This window comes from Poecilia reticulata, chromosome 6 (assembly GCF_904066995.2).
Source record: "Poecilia reticulata chromosome 6, P_reticulata-male-v2, whole genome shotgun sequence".
Taxonomy (NCBI): Eukaryota; Metazoa; Chordata; class Actinopteri; order Cyprinodontiformes; family Poeciliidae; genus Poecilia; species Poecilia reticulata.
The window spans coordinates 22,645,150-22,663,324 of NC_088835.1; the positions used below are offsets into that span (position 1 = coordinate 22,645,150).

At 38.1% G+C, this 18,175-nt stretch overlaps 1 protein-coding gene across 4 annotated transcripts in view; it reads right to left on the reverse strand.

The window, feature by feature from the left end:
* The window catches only part of sema4ba (sema domain, immunoglobulin domain (Ig), transmembrane domain (TM) and short cytoplasmic domain, (semaphorin) 4Ba), a 58,151-nt gene extending 41,967 nt beyond the window's left edge, over positions 1-16,184 (reverse strand). Inside the window, exons 1-3 of one of the 4 annotated variants that reach the window (XM_081608197.1) lie at positions 15,497-16,184; positions 14,791-14,845; positions 2,475-2,535 (exon numbers count right to left, since the gene is read on the reverse strand). The gene's annotated coding sequence lies outside the window, so the exon portion shown is untranslated. The remainder of the gene's footprint in view (positions 1-2,474; positions 2,536-14,790; positions 14,846-15,496) is intronic. The other 3 variants (XM_008412340.3, XM_017305508.2, XM_008412341.3) reach the window with 3 other exon arrangements.
* Between the last annotated feature and the right edge of the window lie 1,991 nt (positions 16,185-18,175).

Genomic DNA, 18,175 nt, shown 5'->3' on the forward strand with positions numbered 1-18,175 from the left:
TGAATCTCCATATGCGAGGCCGTGCAAAAAAAAAAAAAAGAAAACTCTGCGTCCACAAATGTGATTTTGCAGCTGATTATATTCCACCCCTCTCTTGGAATAATTAGCCATTCTGAAAAATTTATGAAAGCTCCCATTTATTCCTAGTTCTGCCGGCTTGGCTTGTTGATTGCTCGGGAATGTGCGTCTGTGTGAAAGCTTGGCTTGGGAGGGTTATGTCTAACGTGTCCTGTTAGACAAAAACAGACGGGCTTTCAGCAGGGAGATCAAGACTTTTTTGAGCAATCACTAGAGGACAGAGAATGATTCTCCTCTTGGGAAACCGAAAGGAACTAAATCCATAAAGTGTTTTTCTTATTGTTAAACCACTTGGCTTCCTGACCTTTGAGGTTTAGATGGATATCTGCTTGACACCAGAAAGCCGGTATAATCATCATTCAAAGAGAAAAATTAACTTGTGGAAACAAAAACTAAAAAATCTCTAATGAAGGAAGAATGAAGGCGGCTTAAAACGATCACTGGAAGAAGGTTACAAATATTTACATTTGTAACCTTTTGCCTATTTTTTGCAGATAGGCAAAAGAAAACTCTAAAAGGTTCCAAGTACAACAGAATGTTATTTATACTTAGTCTGTTGCCTTACTCAACTGTTTTAATATTTTGTACAACCAGAAAAGTTGAGGGTATTTTATTAGTTTTATATCTAGAATTATTAGTTTTATATCTAGAATAAACCGTTGTAGTGCAGTGTGTTGTGAACAAAATATGTGAGAGAAAAGTTTGACATTATTTTTTAAAATCTTTTGCCAATAAAAATCTGAAAATTTCAGCATGCATTTATAATCAGCATTCTGGTACCTATAAATCAAATTCAATACAAAAAAAGATAAGAGAGCTTTAATCAGAGGTAACTGGAGCTGCAGAGAGTCACAGTTGAAATGGGACAAACTTACTGAGAACATTATTAGAGGTGGACTTCTTTAATTTTACCTTACATTAATTGTTTTTTTTTTGTTTTGTTTTTTGCTGCTCTCTTGCTGAAGAGCATGGGATTGATAAAGGCATGATTAAGAGCTTGTAAAAACAACAACATGTTTTGAAAAAGGTCAAAATTGAAGCATAAGCTTCTGTTTTGTTTAGATATTAGTACGTCCTATTCCAGGAGTCAGTGCTGCACCAGTTATGAACCTCAACACAGGTCGATGAGAAACACCCCTAAAGACAGTAATTCCAGCAAAGCTGGATCTGAATTTAAAGCATTTTAAGTTTTTATTTATAAAAGTTTTTTTTTTTTTTAAGTCATGCACTGTGTACTTTTTCTTTCACTTCACAAATATGCACTACAGCTTTACGACATAAAACTGTTATAAAATACATTGAAGTTTGACATTTTTATTTGGCTACTCTGAATATTTAAATGAACGCCCTCTAAATCTTTCATTGGTTCCTGATAGTAAATCTTTATTGGTCCGCAGCATTTGAAAAAGAGCGTGAGATCTTTCAAAGGTCACAGTGTCGCACACTGAGAAGTAAGCAAACAGAGCATATAAAAATCATAAACTGACCCAAACGACTTGACAGACGTTTCCATTTATGGTTCCCATCCATTAGCGGTCACCCACACTTCTGGCAAGTTTACAGCATCAGCGTTGATTGCACTGCCAGCAGTGTGTGTGGGTCACAGATTTGAATTTCACACAAAAGCACCTGAGGCTCATCTGTTGTTCCTGGATCACTTCATAAAGCCCTGTCCAGTTTCATAACACAAAATAAAGTACACCAGTCTCATTGTGCTAGTGTTCAAATGTCAAAAACCAGAAGCTGCTCAGTAATACTCTGTCTTGCTTTGGTTCATCAGATTTTACACACTCCTTCAGAGTTCATGCAACGTTTCCTTCCTGGGAGAGGATGTTAGTGCATTTGCTGCCACATTCAGTAACTCATTTAGGAAGAAAAGCCCCTTAGCAGACAGACTTAGTCCTGATGAGCTGTTGTGACTCCACTTGAAGGAGCTCCCTTCTTTGCTCCGCTAGAGACCCACAAGTCGTCTCCAAGTCTTAAGATGCCTGATACCCTTTTTTAAATAGTTGTGATTCTAGACAAAATAAGTTAAAGGCCAATATTAAGTAACGCAACCGTATCCTCTCCAAACCCACATGCAAACTCACCCACTATAGACGCTCGCATTCAGAGCGAGTATTTAACGACCAGCCTCTTGCCATGCTATCATCTTACGATAAAGACCTACTGGAGATGGCTGAGGGGTGTCTTCTCTCACATCACACCCACTTTCTTTTTAAAAAGAGAAACCAACAATGGACCCAACACAGTGTGGCTCATGAACATTTTATAACTCTCCAGCAGGGCTATCCTGGCATCGTAGGTAACCAGAACTGCAACATCAATGATTCATGCAGCAGAGGCACTGAACAGTTAATGAACAGAAGGGTAGTGTCTGTAACAGTATTACTTACGGTCTGTGTCAGCCAGGCGTGAAACCAAAACTCTCTTTCAAATCTCAAACAGGCTTTCCTTCTGTAGGTGGTGACATAAAAAAAAAGCAGACAGACTAATTCCTCAGCAGGCAAAGTGTCAAAGAAGAATCCACAGGAAGAGCTGATCTAAAGCTCTGTTAGAGGACAGCTGTGTGTCCGCAGGTCCTTCTCTCTCTCTCTCTGTCTGTCTGACAGTGTGCGGTACTACAGCATGCATCCACTGAGTGTCGGAGCTCCTCCCATCACTGACTCAGGAGGACAGGGAGGGAGGGAGGGAGGAACAGAGCACATGGAAGAAGCAAAAAAAAAAGTTTGACAACCTCCCAGTCTTTTCACAAACACTGAGTAGCTGTCAGGACTTTGAAAACCTTCAATAAAAGTTTGCAGTTTTAGAAATCTAGCAGTCACTGGGAAGAGGTGGCGTACTCCCTGCACGAGTCGTCAGTCCATCACAGGGCAACACAGAGACGTATGACATTTTTTAAATTGTTTGTTTCCTAATGGAGTTATGGACAGCCTTCAATGATAGATGAACAATGATGGGAAGGATGGGCTGTGTAAGGGGCACCCTTGTTTACCAAACTGATCAAGTGAGGATAGAGAGTGTGGTGTGGTAAGAGGCATAAGTGCTTGCTGAGCACACCTTAAGGCTCAACTAAACAGCACAGCTAAATTGCTGCGTTGTTTTTTGCCAACAGATCCCTCATGGATAACAAGATAGATTTTGCACAGCATTAAGTACACCTAGGATGAAACCCTGCAAATATGGGATTGCAGTGTTTTTGTTTGAGACCATCTCCTTAGCAACGCCATGCTAGCAGCTAAGGTCTTTCAGTTCAGGTGAGACAAAAACATATACTTTTTAAAGCTATTTTGATCTCTATGCTGTGTTGTTTGTATGATGCAGTAATGAAAGCAGCAGAGGCTACCGGCACTCAGCAGCGAGTTCAAGAGTTGGTTACCATGGTGACTGAATGTGAACTGATGGACGGACATTATTGGTGTCTAAGGAGTTACACTGACTTCTTAATCAAACCCCCTGCTGTTTAGACATCAACAGATTTGACATTTGCTGCTCCCTTCCCAAGTGCCAGTGGACCTATTACATCTAAATGAAGACTCTGCTATATTAATATATTAATATTACTTGTAGCCCCTAGATGTCTTTGGACTCACAGATCTTGCAGATCCCCTTCAAGGATGTGAATTTGGAACCTTATTGATGTGAAGCAACAGTGCTAACAATATCACATTAAAAATTTGGGGATCGACATGCTAGAGTCCAATGACAACTGTTTGGTTGCTACTTCTTCACATGTTTTATCAGCCTAAACTTTACGTTTTCTCTACAACACAGTGTTTGAAGATTGCTCTTCCTTCCTCTGCAAAGCACGCTGCCAAAACGTGAAAGCATCAAGCTAATCTTTCACTAAGTACTACAATGCGATGGACGAATCCTATTAACGAACATATCTTATGAATCTAAGAGGAGGTTTGGTGCCTATACCCCAATGTTTAAAATGAGGCAGTCCAATTGACTTCTTTTAAATATATTCGGCCACAGTGTACTAATGAAACTTTTCATTTGAAAGGGAAATTTCTTCAAATGTAAGCTAAAGCAAGAATTGCTTAGACAACAACACATAAGCGAAGGCATATAGTTGAGCAGGCTTTAAAGCTGATAAACTATGTGCTTAGCAGGCACATCAGTAACAAAACACATTCTGTAATGTTAGCAATCACAAGATGAACTAGTCATCCACAAGCATGCTTCTGCAAGATAAAAGTGGATACATAATCTTTTTTTTCTTTTATCTCTCCTGGGAGTAAGTTCAGACTGCAGGTGTTTGCCCGTCAGCCAGATGTTAGCATCGTTACAAAGTCTGACTTTAATTATCATAATTACAGTAACTTCAAGTAGCCAAAGAGAGGGGGAAAGCAAGGAGAACAAAATCAGCACAATGAGAGAAACGTACAGTGCTGTTACAGCTCAGGCATCAGGCCTAACAGGTCTGTTTTAAAAACTGTTATACTTTAAATCTGTCCTCTGAGGAATAAGCCGGTAAATAAACACGGTCATTTGTTTTATTAAAAAGGCAATTTATGTAATCTTTCTACAGCTGGATGTTAGGATTTACTGTTCATAGCATTCTTTTTTTTTATTGCTATGAAAGACAATGATGAACTGGTAGTGAAATAGTATTTTACTGCAGCCATCAGCACATTTTACACATGTGGTGGCCATATTGAAATCTGAGGATTTTGAAGTTGGAAGTTACTTCAGAGGCCATTTCAATTGTATATTCCACACTGGAAATTCAAACATACATAAACTGAGAGTATAATAACGTTTCATCAACAAGATATCAAAAATTATGTGGAACTTAAGAAAACATTTTGAAACTGGTTATAACCTGGTGTCAAAAGAGGGCCAAAACATTTATGTTGTGTTTAGTAACTAGTACAGTTACTATAGTACTGTACTATACTATACAAGATAGTGCAGCCCCCTGTCCAGGCTATTGTAGTTACCAAGCTACCGTCTAGTAGCATATTGTTTCTCAGAGGCCCAAGGACAACACTTGTATGGCAAGCATTCAAATTTGGTTTTGTCTGTATAGTTTGTTTACAAATTTGTTTCTACATTGGGAACATTCTTTACATTTTTCACAGTAATCTCCACAAACACATAAGTAACAATCTGATTTAAACTTCATCATGAAATCGTCAGCTGACAATAACAGCAGATGCCACTTTAGAGCAGATGCAATTTCATGGACAATGCTCCTGTACTCCACACAGAAGAGCTTTAAATCAGGTGATTCGCTGTGTGAAGCATAGACATAATGTACTTGTTAAGAAACTCCAACAAGGATGAATTGAAGGCCATTGTACTAAAAGAACAACAAATCAATCAATCAATCAATCAATCAAATTTTATTTGTATAGCACATTTCAGCAGCAAGGCATTTCAAAGTGCTTTACATAATTAAAATAAAAACAGAAATAAACAGTGAGAAAGAGAGAAATTTAAAAAATAAAAATAAAAAACAAACTCCCGTTGTCCTTTGCGGAATTTAACTAACTATAGAGGACTCCGCCGTCCTTTGCGGAATTTAACTATTTCATAGAGGACTCCGCCGTCCTTTAGCAGGGGACGCCGCCGTCCCACACAGAATTTAACTAACTTAGAGTTAGGGGAGTCTGCCCTCCCGCGGACTTTAACTGCTTTTATTGTACCTGACAGTGCCTAGGATTCTCAGGGTTTAACTTCTTACCAGAGGACGCCGCCGTCCCACACAGAATTTAACTAACTTATAGTTAGAGGAGTCTTCCCTCCCGCGGACTTTAACTGGTTTTATTTTATTTTTATTTTATTTTAATTTTTATCGTTTTTTATTTTTATTTTTTATTTTCTTTCCCATACATAAAAGAAAGAAGAAAAAAATTAAAAACATTAAAGACATAAAAACATGGAAGACATCAAAACCCGCACTCTAACCCTAATTTAGCCATAAGCAACTCTAAACAGGTGGGTTTTAAGTTGAGAAAAGAAAGAAGAAAAAAAAAAAAATTAAAAACATTAAAGACATAAAAACATGGAAGACATCAAAACCCGCACTCTAACCCTAATTTAGCCATAAGCAACTCTAAACAGGTGGGTTTTAAGTTGAGATTTAAAGGCACCCAGTGTTTCAGCTGTTTTACAGTTTTCTGGAATTTTGTTCCAAATCTGTGGTGCGTAGAAACTGAATGCTGCTTCTCCTCGTCTGGTTCTGGTTCTGGGGATGCAGAGCAGACCAGAACCAGAAGATCTGAGGGGTCTAGATGGTTGGTACAGTAATAACAGATCTTTAAGGTATTGTGGTGCTAAACCGTTCAGAGATTTATAAACTAACATAAGTATTTTAAAGTCTATTCTCTGAGCTACAGGGAGCCAGTGTAGGGACTTTAAAACTGGTGTTATGTGCTCTATCTTCCTGATTTTAGTGAGAACCCGAGCAGCAGCATTCTGGATCAGCTGCAGCTGTTTGATTGATTTATTAGTCAGACCTGTGAAGACGCTGTTGCAGTAATCAATGCGGCTAAAGATAAATGCATGGATGAGTTTCTCTAGATCGTGCTGAGACATAAGCCCTCTAATCCTAGAGATGTTCTTCAGGTGATAGAAGGCCGACTTTGTGACTGTTTTAATGTGGCTCTGAAGGTTCAGGTCAGAGGTCATCACTACTCCCAGGTTTCGGGCTGATCGCTGGTTTTTAGTTGTAATAACTGAAGCTGTGCATTGATTCTAGTTTGTTCCTCTTTAGGTCCAAAGATAATAACTTCAGTTTTGTTTCTGTTTAGCTGGAGAAAGTTTTGGCACATCCACACATTTATCTGTTCTAAGCATCTATTCAGTGATTGGATGGGTTCAGAGTCACCTGGTGACATCGTGATGTAGAGCTGTGTATCATCCGCATAATTGTGGTAGCTAATTCTATGTCCTGTTATAATCTTTGCCAGTGGGAGCATATTTTAGCATATATATATGCTAAAATAGCATATATATATATATATATATATATATATGTGTGTGTGTGTGTGTGTGCTTGGTACTGAACTGGATTCACAAAGATGAAGAAATAATGTATGTCTGTACATTGTGGATAAGATGCTAATGAACATACAACAGAGTGCTATGAAAGACTTCATGGAGAGTTACCAAATAACTTCAGATGCTTGCTCCAAAATAATTTCGTGGGTAAACATAGAGAAGTGTAAGATAGCGGGGTGTTGAGACAGGAGCGCCTCTTTCTAAAATAGCAGATGCTAATTATACACTTTAGGCAATTGCTAAGGAGGATGACATGAAGCCAAGTTTGAGGTGTTGGGAGTCTGCCTACTCCCTCTGTGTTTCTCTACAAACTCAAGATTCCTCACTCTAAAACTACACTGAACATATTCAATGAATGACTTTTTTTTTTTCTTAACCAGATTAGGGCATATTACTTCCAGTCCGGAACTGCTGACACACCTAAGGTTGAAGGGAACCACATGTTGTTGCCCTGCAGAGCTCCTTTTGTAAATGAGCTATAATGAATCCTGTGATACATTTCATTTTGGGAGAGTAAGGTATACTCAAAAAAGATATATCATATCAGAGTGGATGGTTTTTCTTTGCTTTTGTTAACTGTTGTTTTTTAGCATTAGTGTCACATTTTGGAAGATACTTGTGTCTTTTCCAATGAGAAACAAACTTACTGGATGAGAAAATCAAATATTGCCAGGGATGTGAATACGTTTGTTTCCAACTGTGTGTTTTTAGGAGAAGTAAATAAAATAAAGAAGCAAGACTTCTTTATTGGCCCTGCGACAGATTGGCGACCTGTCCAGGGTGTACCCCGCCTCTCGCCCGAAACGTTGGCTGGAGATGGGCACCAGCACCCCTCCCGACCCCACTGAGGGAAAAAGGGTGCAAGAAAATGGATGGATGGATGGATGGATGGACTTCTTTATTGCTACTTCTTTGGGCTATAACAGCACATAACAGGTATTTTTAAAAGTACTATGTTTTGTTTTGTCTTCTGAAAATGTTTAACAATTCAGTCTCAATATGATGCCTTGCAAATGTAGATTCCACATAAATAACTATGCAACTGCACGGTTATTTGATTTTATACCACTTATATTTAGGCATATGCTACAGCATCCACTTTCATGACTGTCATAAAAAAGGAAGTTTAATCAATTTCCACCTTCTTCATGTTTGGCACACACCAAGTTGAAGCGCTGACAGCTCATTATGGGTAAATGATTAACAGCTGAGGAAATACAGCTCAGCGATAAGCCCTCATGTTCCACATATTAGTCAAATGGAAACCCAACAGATATGAGCACTAGTCTACTTAAATCCTCTGAGGGGGCCAGAGGCCACGTCGACAACTGGTAAATTGTGCCATTTTAGATTTAAATCTTAAATCATCCTCAGAGTTCAGGAATAATGCTGTTTGGCTGTGTCACTGTGTAACTTCACAGTTTCACAGTGATAAAGTGTGTCTGTCATCGCAACTCTCCAGTATGATGAAATGCTGGGATTCTGGGTTGTGTTTGATAGAAATATGTCATAGAAAAAAAAACAAATGGCATGACTTCTTCTTCCTTGTGCTACTTAAAGGCATTGTCTTCAGTGACAATTAATTTCCAAACAATTAATTCACACATTAAAATAACTATTTTTTTATTATAATTTAATGGCTGTAGGCCAAATAATAATCAGACACTTTTCTCTGCAGCATACATCACTAGTTTTCTTACTTTTTCATTGGGGAAAAAGTTGAACAACCTTGGAGTCTCAACTTGCATTGAGCAATAAAGCTGCTGTTAACAAGCCGTGACAAATATATCACCTTTTCCCAAAAACATCCCCATGTGCCTTACAGGTTGTTGACAGTTGCATAACAACAGAAAGACCTTAGTCTACTCTTACATCAAGCATCTGTTCAGTGAACTCCCTGAGGATTTTAAAAAAAGTTCAGCAAAGTCACAACCACATAGTCAAGGACATTGTTGGTCCCAATTCTTACACTTGCCCTTTGACCTCAGAGGTTTACCGCAAATAACACTATTACAGAACATCTATATAAACTCTTGATTTTAAACAAAGGTGTTATTTTTTATAGCTATAACAGTTTAATCAACAAAACAGTATGCACAAATATTCTCAAATTTTATTGTATTCAACACCAATAAAAAGAGCTATAAGCATCACTAACAAGAACAAAAAGCAATTGTACGTTATCTTAAATTTTCTGCCAGCATCAGCTTCAAGACTGTAATAGAAGAAAAAATCTGTTTAATTAGAAAAGAAAGATATTATCCATTTTCTTACATTTATATTTATGAAAGTTATTCATTTATTTTTAGATGTATTGAGAAACTGTCCAATGATTTTCATCTCTTCCTTAATTGGCTCTGAACAGCACTGTTCCTGAGTAATAAGGACTACAAATAAAATAATACATTTGCATCAACGAGGTGTTCCAAATGTGGTCAGCATAAGTCTGTTGAGAAGTCTGCCACATTTTTAAAAGAAAATGTGGCAGACACTACCAAATGTAGTGACATGTCTGGTTCATTCAGGCTGCAACAGAGTCAGAGAGAGTGAGACTTTCAGAGCACAGGAAGACTACACAGTGTTCTTCTGTTCTATACTTGTGAACATTCAGCATGTTTATTATGGAACTTGCTGGGTTTGGAAATGTTTGCAACCACTTAGAAATCTCAGATAACTCCCAATATTTTGACACTTTGTGTTTCAACGTTCAACACGTAATCACAGTAATTTTATTTTTAAAAGCTAAGGATGCGTTACTATCAGTTCATGTATATATATATATATATATATATATATATATATATATATATATATATATATATATATATATATATATATATATATATATATATATATATATTTATTTTTATTTTTTATTTTTTTTAAACTTCTGGAGTTAAATGTTTCCAGCTCAGGAGGGAAAACTGTGATGTGTGACTCATTTTGGGATAGAGCATGATGAGAACAAGTTACATGGTGTATAACACCAGTGGCATACGATCAATCATCTTCCCTTCACACATACTGAAGCCTGAGGATGATGTGAGTTTTGTAGGGGGTTTCTGTTTGTTGAAATAGAGAAGTTGTGATACCTTGGCTTGGTCTAAAACAACAAAAAGCTTTAGTTTTTTCCTCCATGAAGCTTCCAGCAGAAGGGGTTTGTGGGACTCGTGCCTTCTGGCAAGAAAGTGATCCAACCCTTGGCAGTATGTGTTTTATGGGCATTTAGATCATGGCTTGTCTTGTATTAAGGATGTTGGATTCATCCAGGATTTCTCAACGTTATCTAAATATTACTAAGTGTGAAACTGCCTTTAAAGTTCCCGGCCCTCCGGTCACAAGTTCACCACATCCTCATGCAATCTGTATGACTTCTAACACCATGCGCTCTTTCACAATATGTATCTGTTGCTCCATATACTCTCTGTTTCACTAGCTAACAGAACAGTACATTTGATAGATTAGACAGCTAAACAGTTTATCAGATCAGCATGCTGTCATACAAGAGCAAGTGGCTCTTCTCCAAAAGCAAGTGGGCTTGTTTGAAATTCAACGGAGCAAGAGGAACAGCTCGAGCGCTCCTCAGGTGGCCCACCACGTCCGTGGCAGCGGCTCAACTCGTCTGCGATTTCCAACTCAGGTCTGCCTCCCCCACACAGATACACCTCCTCCATACTGAGACAGCTCGGCTCTTTTTTCCCTTCTCTCAAAGCACGCAGCTCATGTCATAAAGTAAAGCTGTGAAATTGATTATAATGTGGTAGTTTTTTTTTTTTTTTTGCAATGCTAGTCGTTGTATAAGTTAATAGAAGACTAAGCTATAAACTCATGAGGGTGGGCTTCCTCTTTAGGGTATACCAGATCACCAGAAAAGCATAAACACATTTTAAATGCAAGTTGAGATTAACTTAATCCACAATCCTCTTAATAGATATCCAAGAGGCAATGCTTTATTTATGCCACTTTCAATCAGTAATATGAGTAATATGGATGAATGTAAATTGATGCTTGACTTTTCAGATTTTTAAAATAAAATGAAAAATCTTGGTATCTTCCATCTATTTCAGTAAACAAAAAAATGTTTTTCGAATGTTTGATGAAACCTGTAAAATAGTTTACAGATGTTTGAAAGACACACTGAAAATGTAACCATTGCTCCATGTCTTTCACCTGACAAAATTTCAGAAAACAACCTTTTAAACTTAAATAAATGAGCAATGAACTGCTGTACATGTCAGGATATTCAATAGTTTTGATCATTTTTTCCAAAATTTAAAGGTTCCCTTTTGGTTGTAATAAGGGCCAAAGTTCCTATGTCACCCTCATAAATGTTGGTTTTCAAATTCTGAAATGTTTTCATCATATATGTTTTGGTATGTTTCTGCTCTGCTTAGTTACACATCGTTGGCTGAAAACACAACCACAAACATAATCTAAATTCATACAGAGTTACCTTTGCCTTTTAATGTTTTATTCACTATTCCTTGATAAAACTTAAACTTATCTTGTTCAGAGTATAGGGTGCAGCAGATGTTCCCAAGTTGCAAATAAATTAGGAATATTTAATGAGTATCTATTATTATTTTGAAGTTTTTTTTTGTTTGTTATCAAAACAAAAACTAGTCAAAACTGATAAGCACTAAAAACTCAATTACAGCTTTTATTATTCCATTGTGTGAAATACCTCCAAACACCAATTTTATCCAATTAATAAAAAAATCCCTAATTCCTGGACTGACATGGTCTGACATCAGCATTCATAGAGATGATGTAAAAATCTATTATGCATTTTCAATGAATGTTGACAGAAAGTATAGAGGGGAAGAAAAAAAAACATTTCATGTAAATCAGCAGGCCTACATCACACTGATAGTCTTTGACATCCAGAAGGTCTTAGGAGTCTCATTAAGTGAAATTTGACATAAAATCAATTACCTCTGCCTTTTCTCACATAAGAGCTGAGCTCAGTGAACACTTAACTCTTAACTATCTCTCTTTCTGATATCTGACACATAGGGAATTACATGCGATTTGGAGAAACAGGGCTTGAAAATCCCTTGTATTTGAATATTTATCTTTATTTTCCATGTCTATTGTTCTTTATTAATGAGCAAGCCTAACACTTAACACAACCTTACTTTAATTACTTGCCATCTTCAAATGAAAAATTGCCACTAATCAACGAAAATTGTCTTGAGTGGCAATACAACAAGGACCTGGATATAGAAATAGCAACAATGCTACTTTAAATGCCTCGATTCCAAACAACGTTTTGATTATATGTTCTTCTTGCATTACGTCTTCTGCTGCAGTGGTGTTGTGTTGTGTGTTGGTATTGATTCCTCAAAATGACTGTCAATGTCAAGTATATAAGTTTCACAATTTTAAAGTTGATTGTAAAATCAACGTATGCTGAAAAAGAAGCTAATACGATGGATTGAGAATGCAGGAGTTTCCTATTCAAGTCAGGTGAAAGAAAATGAGCTTTAAACAACAGCAAAACAAGAAACTACCTGGTGTGTGTGGGTGCTGTTTTGGTGTGGGTGGTGAGAACATGAGTAAGTATTAAAGTATAGATGTAAAAATTTTTGTAATTAGTCTGTGAGTGGAGTGGAAGGCAGCGAAATCAAGATTGAAATTATGTGTTTCTGCTCTGTAGTGCCTGTTAAAATATTAGCTATTATATTAGAGAGATGACTGACTCAAACCAAAATACAGATTATTATTTTCTGTCCAGGTGGTGCGAAATAAACGTATTAAGTGTTTCCGGTTCTTTAATGTGTAAATATTTCATAGCATTTAGAATGACTTGGAATTTGCACAAACATGTCATAACAATATAATTAACCAGTTTTTCCCAATTTGAGAGAACTTGGAAACACTACATCCAAATCTTAAATAACTGAGAAAAGCAATTTAAGAACAGGACCATAAAGGGCAACTCAGGGTTGTGGCATTAGACCCTCTTTTGAAATATATGTCCTGATTATTTTCAGTAAAGCAACCTACACTAGCAGCATTTGCTTGGTGTTCAGTGCACCAACCACATGCTTTATTTTAGTGTATTTTTTTTTTTTTGTGTGTAGTAAGCAATTTATTAATGTTTGCCTTGAAAAGCCATCTGTTGGCATAAGTAGATAATTGTATTTGAATCAAATCCACAGAAATATTAGTCTGTTTTATCGCACTTTAGCATGAAGCATACAATGTTTGTTAAAGGCACATGCAATGTGTACAGATGTAGCCGCATCAAGCTGTGCTGTTTTGTGCCGTTCTGCTCCAGGTGGGCAATGTCCTAAATTCTGCTGACAAGCTCTTATTTCTCAGATTGATTTAAACCAGTCGACAGCAAGGTTTATAGTATCAATTACAAATTCAAGTCATGGAAGCAACATATTGTAATTCACAATGTCAGACCAAAAGCATAAAACAGAATTTCCAAAGTCAACAATTAAGCTATTGTAATTAAAAACTCTTCAAAAACATGTCTCAGTAGTGGGATGTGGTCAAAAACCACACTGGAATTTTTCCACAAATGTTGAAGGTGATTAGAAATCTTTGAAGTTGAATAGAAACAAATTTTTGCTAAAACCTTCAACATTTACATTGTTCTGTAGTTAGACAGCACAGCTGGATCAAGGCTTTGCATTTTAATAAGAGGCTGGACAACAGTGTGCTTAAAAGCCCTGGAACATGGCCTAATGAGAGCAACATGTTAATCAAACACAAGAGTGCTCAAACCAAAAGTGTCAGATAGGTCTTTGAAAGATAATTTGGAGCACAGCCTGTAAGGGCAATTTTCACCATGGAAAACGTAACTGCACAAAGTTAGCTGCAGTCTCTTCACAATAAGGAGGCCACAAAAGAACAATAATCAAATGGTCAATCGGCTAGATCTGTAGAAAAATAATAATCAAATGGTGACTAATCAAACATGCGATTCGTTTTCAGTAAAAGTCGGGAAACATTTTTTATAAACCCCATCCAAAGATATAGGTTAAGCTAAAACAATGCCTCAAAGTATTATACGGTTAGGCTTTAGATGAAAAATGTAATTCTTCTAGATTCTTATTTAGGTTCCACTTGTTGAAGAGAAGCAGATTGTTTTTGTGGCGACATCTATGGGTTAAAATGAGAGCTACAGTGAATGCAGTACATCTGAAATGGCATTATAAAAGGTAATGCTGCTAATGTGGATGACAGAACTACAGTGAGGAAGGACATCCACAAAAGTCTACCTTGACATTTGAAAAGATAAATTAACATCAAATAATCACTTAAAATACCCTAAAATATCCTAGCATACCTTGAGTTATTGTACTTTACAAGCCTTTCTTTGTAGACAGTATTACTATTCCCCAGTACGGCAAAACTAGAAAACTTTAAAGAACAATCACAGAGTGTTTCATGGATCTTGGTTACTCAGGATTCCTCACCACAGACAGATCCAGATCCCAATGGGCCACTGACAATTTCAATTAGATAATTATTGGTTCCTTATACCAATTACAAATAAAGAGAAACATTATCCTCCTGCTGGTTTGTGCACTCTGGGAAATGACCCAGTAAGATGAATGGCTACAATTAAACGAAAAGAAGCACAGACGAGCGGTGATTAACATAGGGAAGATCCTGAGGATGAATTAGTTATAAGGGCATCTACATGTGAGGCAACTGAGACATGAAATATTAACTTACCATTTGATTTAGAGCATGAGTTATGGTTAGGAAAACTCCTGGAAATAAAGGCTCACTGTAGATAAAAAAAACAAAAAAAAACAATTTGGGATCATGCGTTAAATCCAAACACCTTAAGTTAGGGAAGTGTTTGACTCAGCATCCAAGTGATACACTGTAAACCTCTGTTCTTGTCCATGACAGTCAAAAATCTGCATGCAGAAAGCAACCACTGGTTCACTCATCTTGGCTAGATGACGCTCATTGTACACGCCCAGTTTTTGTAGAGCAGGCAGGTCAAAGTCAGCCATATGGTCCAAGAAAGTAAAACGAATTATAACCTCATACAAGCAGACTCTTTTAGGTTCAAAAAGTGAAGTAATACTAGAGATCTTGAAAAATGTCAGTGAAATCTGTCCGACGTCTCCAAGCCGCTGCACAAGTGATGAGAAATCATTCCACACTAAAAAGGTAATTGCAGCTCTCCACAATGCCAGCACAGGAATCTGTCTCATCTTTACCATGGAAACGAACACCATACTACATGCACGCACACTGACAGAGCAATTGCTATGGCATCCAGGACTAAGGCGACAAGAAGCAGAACAATTTACTCTGCAGCTAACTGCACACTCCGTCAACCTTGCTGTCTATCATTCTTTTACTCTTTCCATCTCTTTTCTCTCCTTTGCAATTAATATCCTCTGTCATTAGCCAGTTGAATTACCTTTTATCAGCAGAGGACAAGGTCAGTTGGAGGTTCTTTCTTGCAAGTGGTGACAGAGGAAAAGAATCTCCGTAGGAATCCCAAGAGGTGCTCAAGAGATGCCCAAGGATGCGGCTAAGCCGGCACCGCACGCATGCATCCACAGCTACTATCACCGCCGGTGAGATCAGCACCAGCAGAAGCAGATCGGATAGGGGAGGGGAGGAAAATATGAAAAAAAAAAAAAAGGCAAGAGAGAGGGGGCTGCTCTATCAGCAGCAGTAGCATTACATCATAGGCTGCCTCTGTGGAAGGGTGGGAGAGGAGTGGACAGGGGAAGGGAGGTGCTCCTTGAAACGGCGCACTCCCTGTCACTGCTTCAGTGCATACACAAGCCCAAATTCAATATTTATGATCTGGTGACTGCAAAATGCTCTCAGTGGTTGGAGTTAGACCTATGAGATAATTCAATCAACTGCTCTTAATTGTGTACGATCACTGGGCTTTGTTGTCAGAATGGATGATGTACCCTATTATGTCCTCGTCCCTTTGGGGCAAAGACTGTGTCTGTGTGTGAGTGCAGGTCTGGAGCATAGAAGCCCACGCAGTGTCTATTGTGTGCAGTAATCTGATTGCGTGACCAGTGCCTGCCTACCAGTGCTCACAGAGCATGCTGATATTCAACCTCTTTGAAAGGTCATTCCAGATTCCTTGAGGCGGTTGTGAGTGTATAGGTACAACCGTTAGAGCGATTATTAATGTTAACTTGCCTGTCACAATAAATTAGTCAGAAACTGTAGCTTGACTATGCCAATAGTTTAAGCACCTTGCAGGAAAGTGCAATTTTAGTAAGAGTTAGGAAATTGCTGTCTTTCTCAATAGCCAGCTACTGTGCTCCAAAAGTGATAAGTAAATAAAGTGTCTCCTATGTCAATAAAGGGATTTTAACATAATAATAATAATAATAGGGTATTATTAAGCTATATAAAGGATTAAATATATATTTAAGAGTAGAAAATCACATATCAAAGATTCACCATATGGTCATTTATTTTAAAAAAAAAGATGCAGGAAAACTTGGCTAATTCATCATGACCAGTTACCAGCCCACCGACCCCCACCCCCCCAAAAGATAACATGAGGAAGACCTGAGCCACAAATATGAACATGGAGGATTACCATGGAAGAGATAACTGCTCCCCTGGACTGGGAGACCCCAGGACTGCAACAACGTGTCCACAGGTTCCACTGGCAACCTGCTACACCCTCTACACTAAGACCCGAGCCCTGAGGGCACACCACACAACATAGCCAGGATGGCCAGTTCCAGCCAAGTCATCACCAGGCCGAGCCACACATAGCCGAACACCCAGCTACGGACACCGAGAGCCACGAACGCAGTGGCCTTTGGGTTCCCCACATGTGGTGGGGGGCCCAAGATGATCCAGAAGAAGGGAGCAGCCCAAAACCCAACCTGACAGATGAACAGACACACACAGACGTAATGACATGTTTCCATACTCATGCACACACACTGAAATTCACACCCACTCACCCAGTGTAAACAGACACAAAAATAGATGCTACCCACAGTCTCATTCCCCATACACACTCTTTACTCCTAGGTACAGATTACGTCTCCACAGAGGGGTCACCCACAGCCCAACCCAGGAAATGGTTCCCTTCAATCTAGGAAGGAGAAGAGCAGACCATCAGAGCAGACCATCAGAGCAGACCATCAGAGCAGACCATCAGAGCAGACCATCAGAGCAGCCTATCAGCCAGAACAATGGATGATTCTCCACTGCAGAATTTCAACTTTGATTTTTCTGTCTAGGATATTGAAAGTTTTAACCTTTGAGTTCAAATGAAATGCAGCTTTAAATCATTGCATGAAGATCAACAAATATTATTAAGATCATCTCAGGAATCCAGCTAGCTACTTTTAAATCTCTTATTTATTTGGCAGTGAGGTGGATAACAATTTAAATGGACCTATGTGTCTGAAGGGCAGTTTGTTGCACTTTGTTGTGACAGTTAACGTTAAATGAAGGTTGCCAGTTTAAACTGGAGTAAATATGGCAGTTTGTACTGAGAGGCAGCAACGACAAAGCAAAGCAACCTTATAATTTCAGAGCTGACGTCTGCTCAAAGTGTGATGCTCGCCTCATAATGCTCATGAATACATCAGGTCTACCAACTGTAATCTGCACTCATTGTGTTCCATGTAAAAAAAAAAAAAACATTCAGACTGACATCATAAATAGGATGAATTCAAATATTTTAGTAGAAAATCAGCAAGTTGCTCTTCTTAATGCTAAAACACTGACTTAACTTTGCTATTTGCAGTTATAGTTGTCAAATAGATAAACATATTATAACGATAATACAAGCAAAAAGACAAAGAGGCATGAATAATATAATCAATTGCTCTTTTGTCCATCTTTGTGTTTTAAATGGAGAGAGCAAAATTCCTCACATGCCAAGTATTGTAGGTTGGCTAGAATGCCAGCTGTACCAGGACGAGACTGTAGGATTTGGAGTGTGTATGACACCATTCACCAGATGATGTCTGAAGAAAGAGGCTACCACAGAATGTAAACACCACTCCAGATGGACCTGACCTTTGCCAACATGAATTGACTGAACCCTTTATAACCGCAGGGGACAACAGCTTTGAAATATTATTGCTGCAGAACA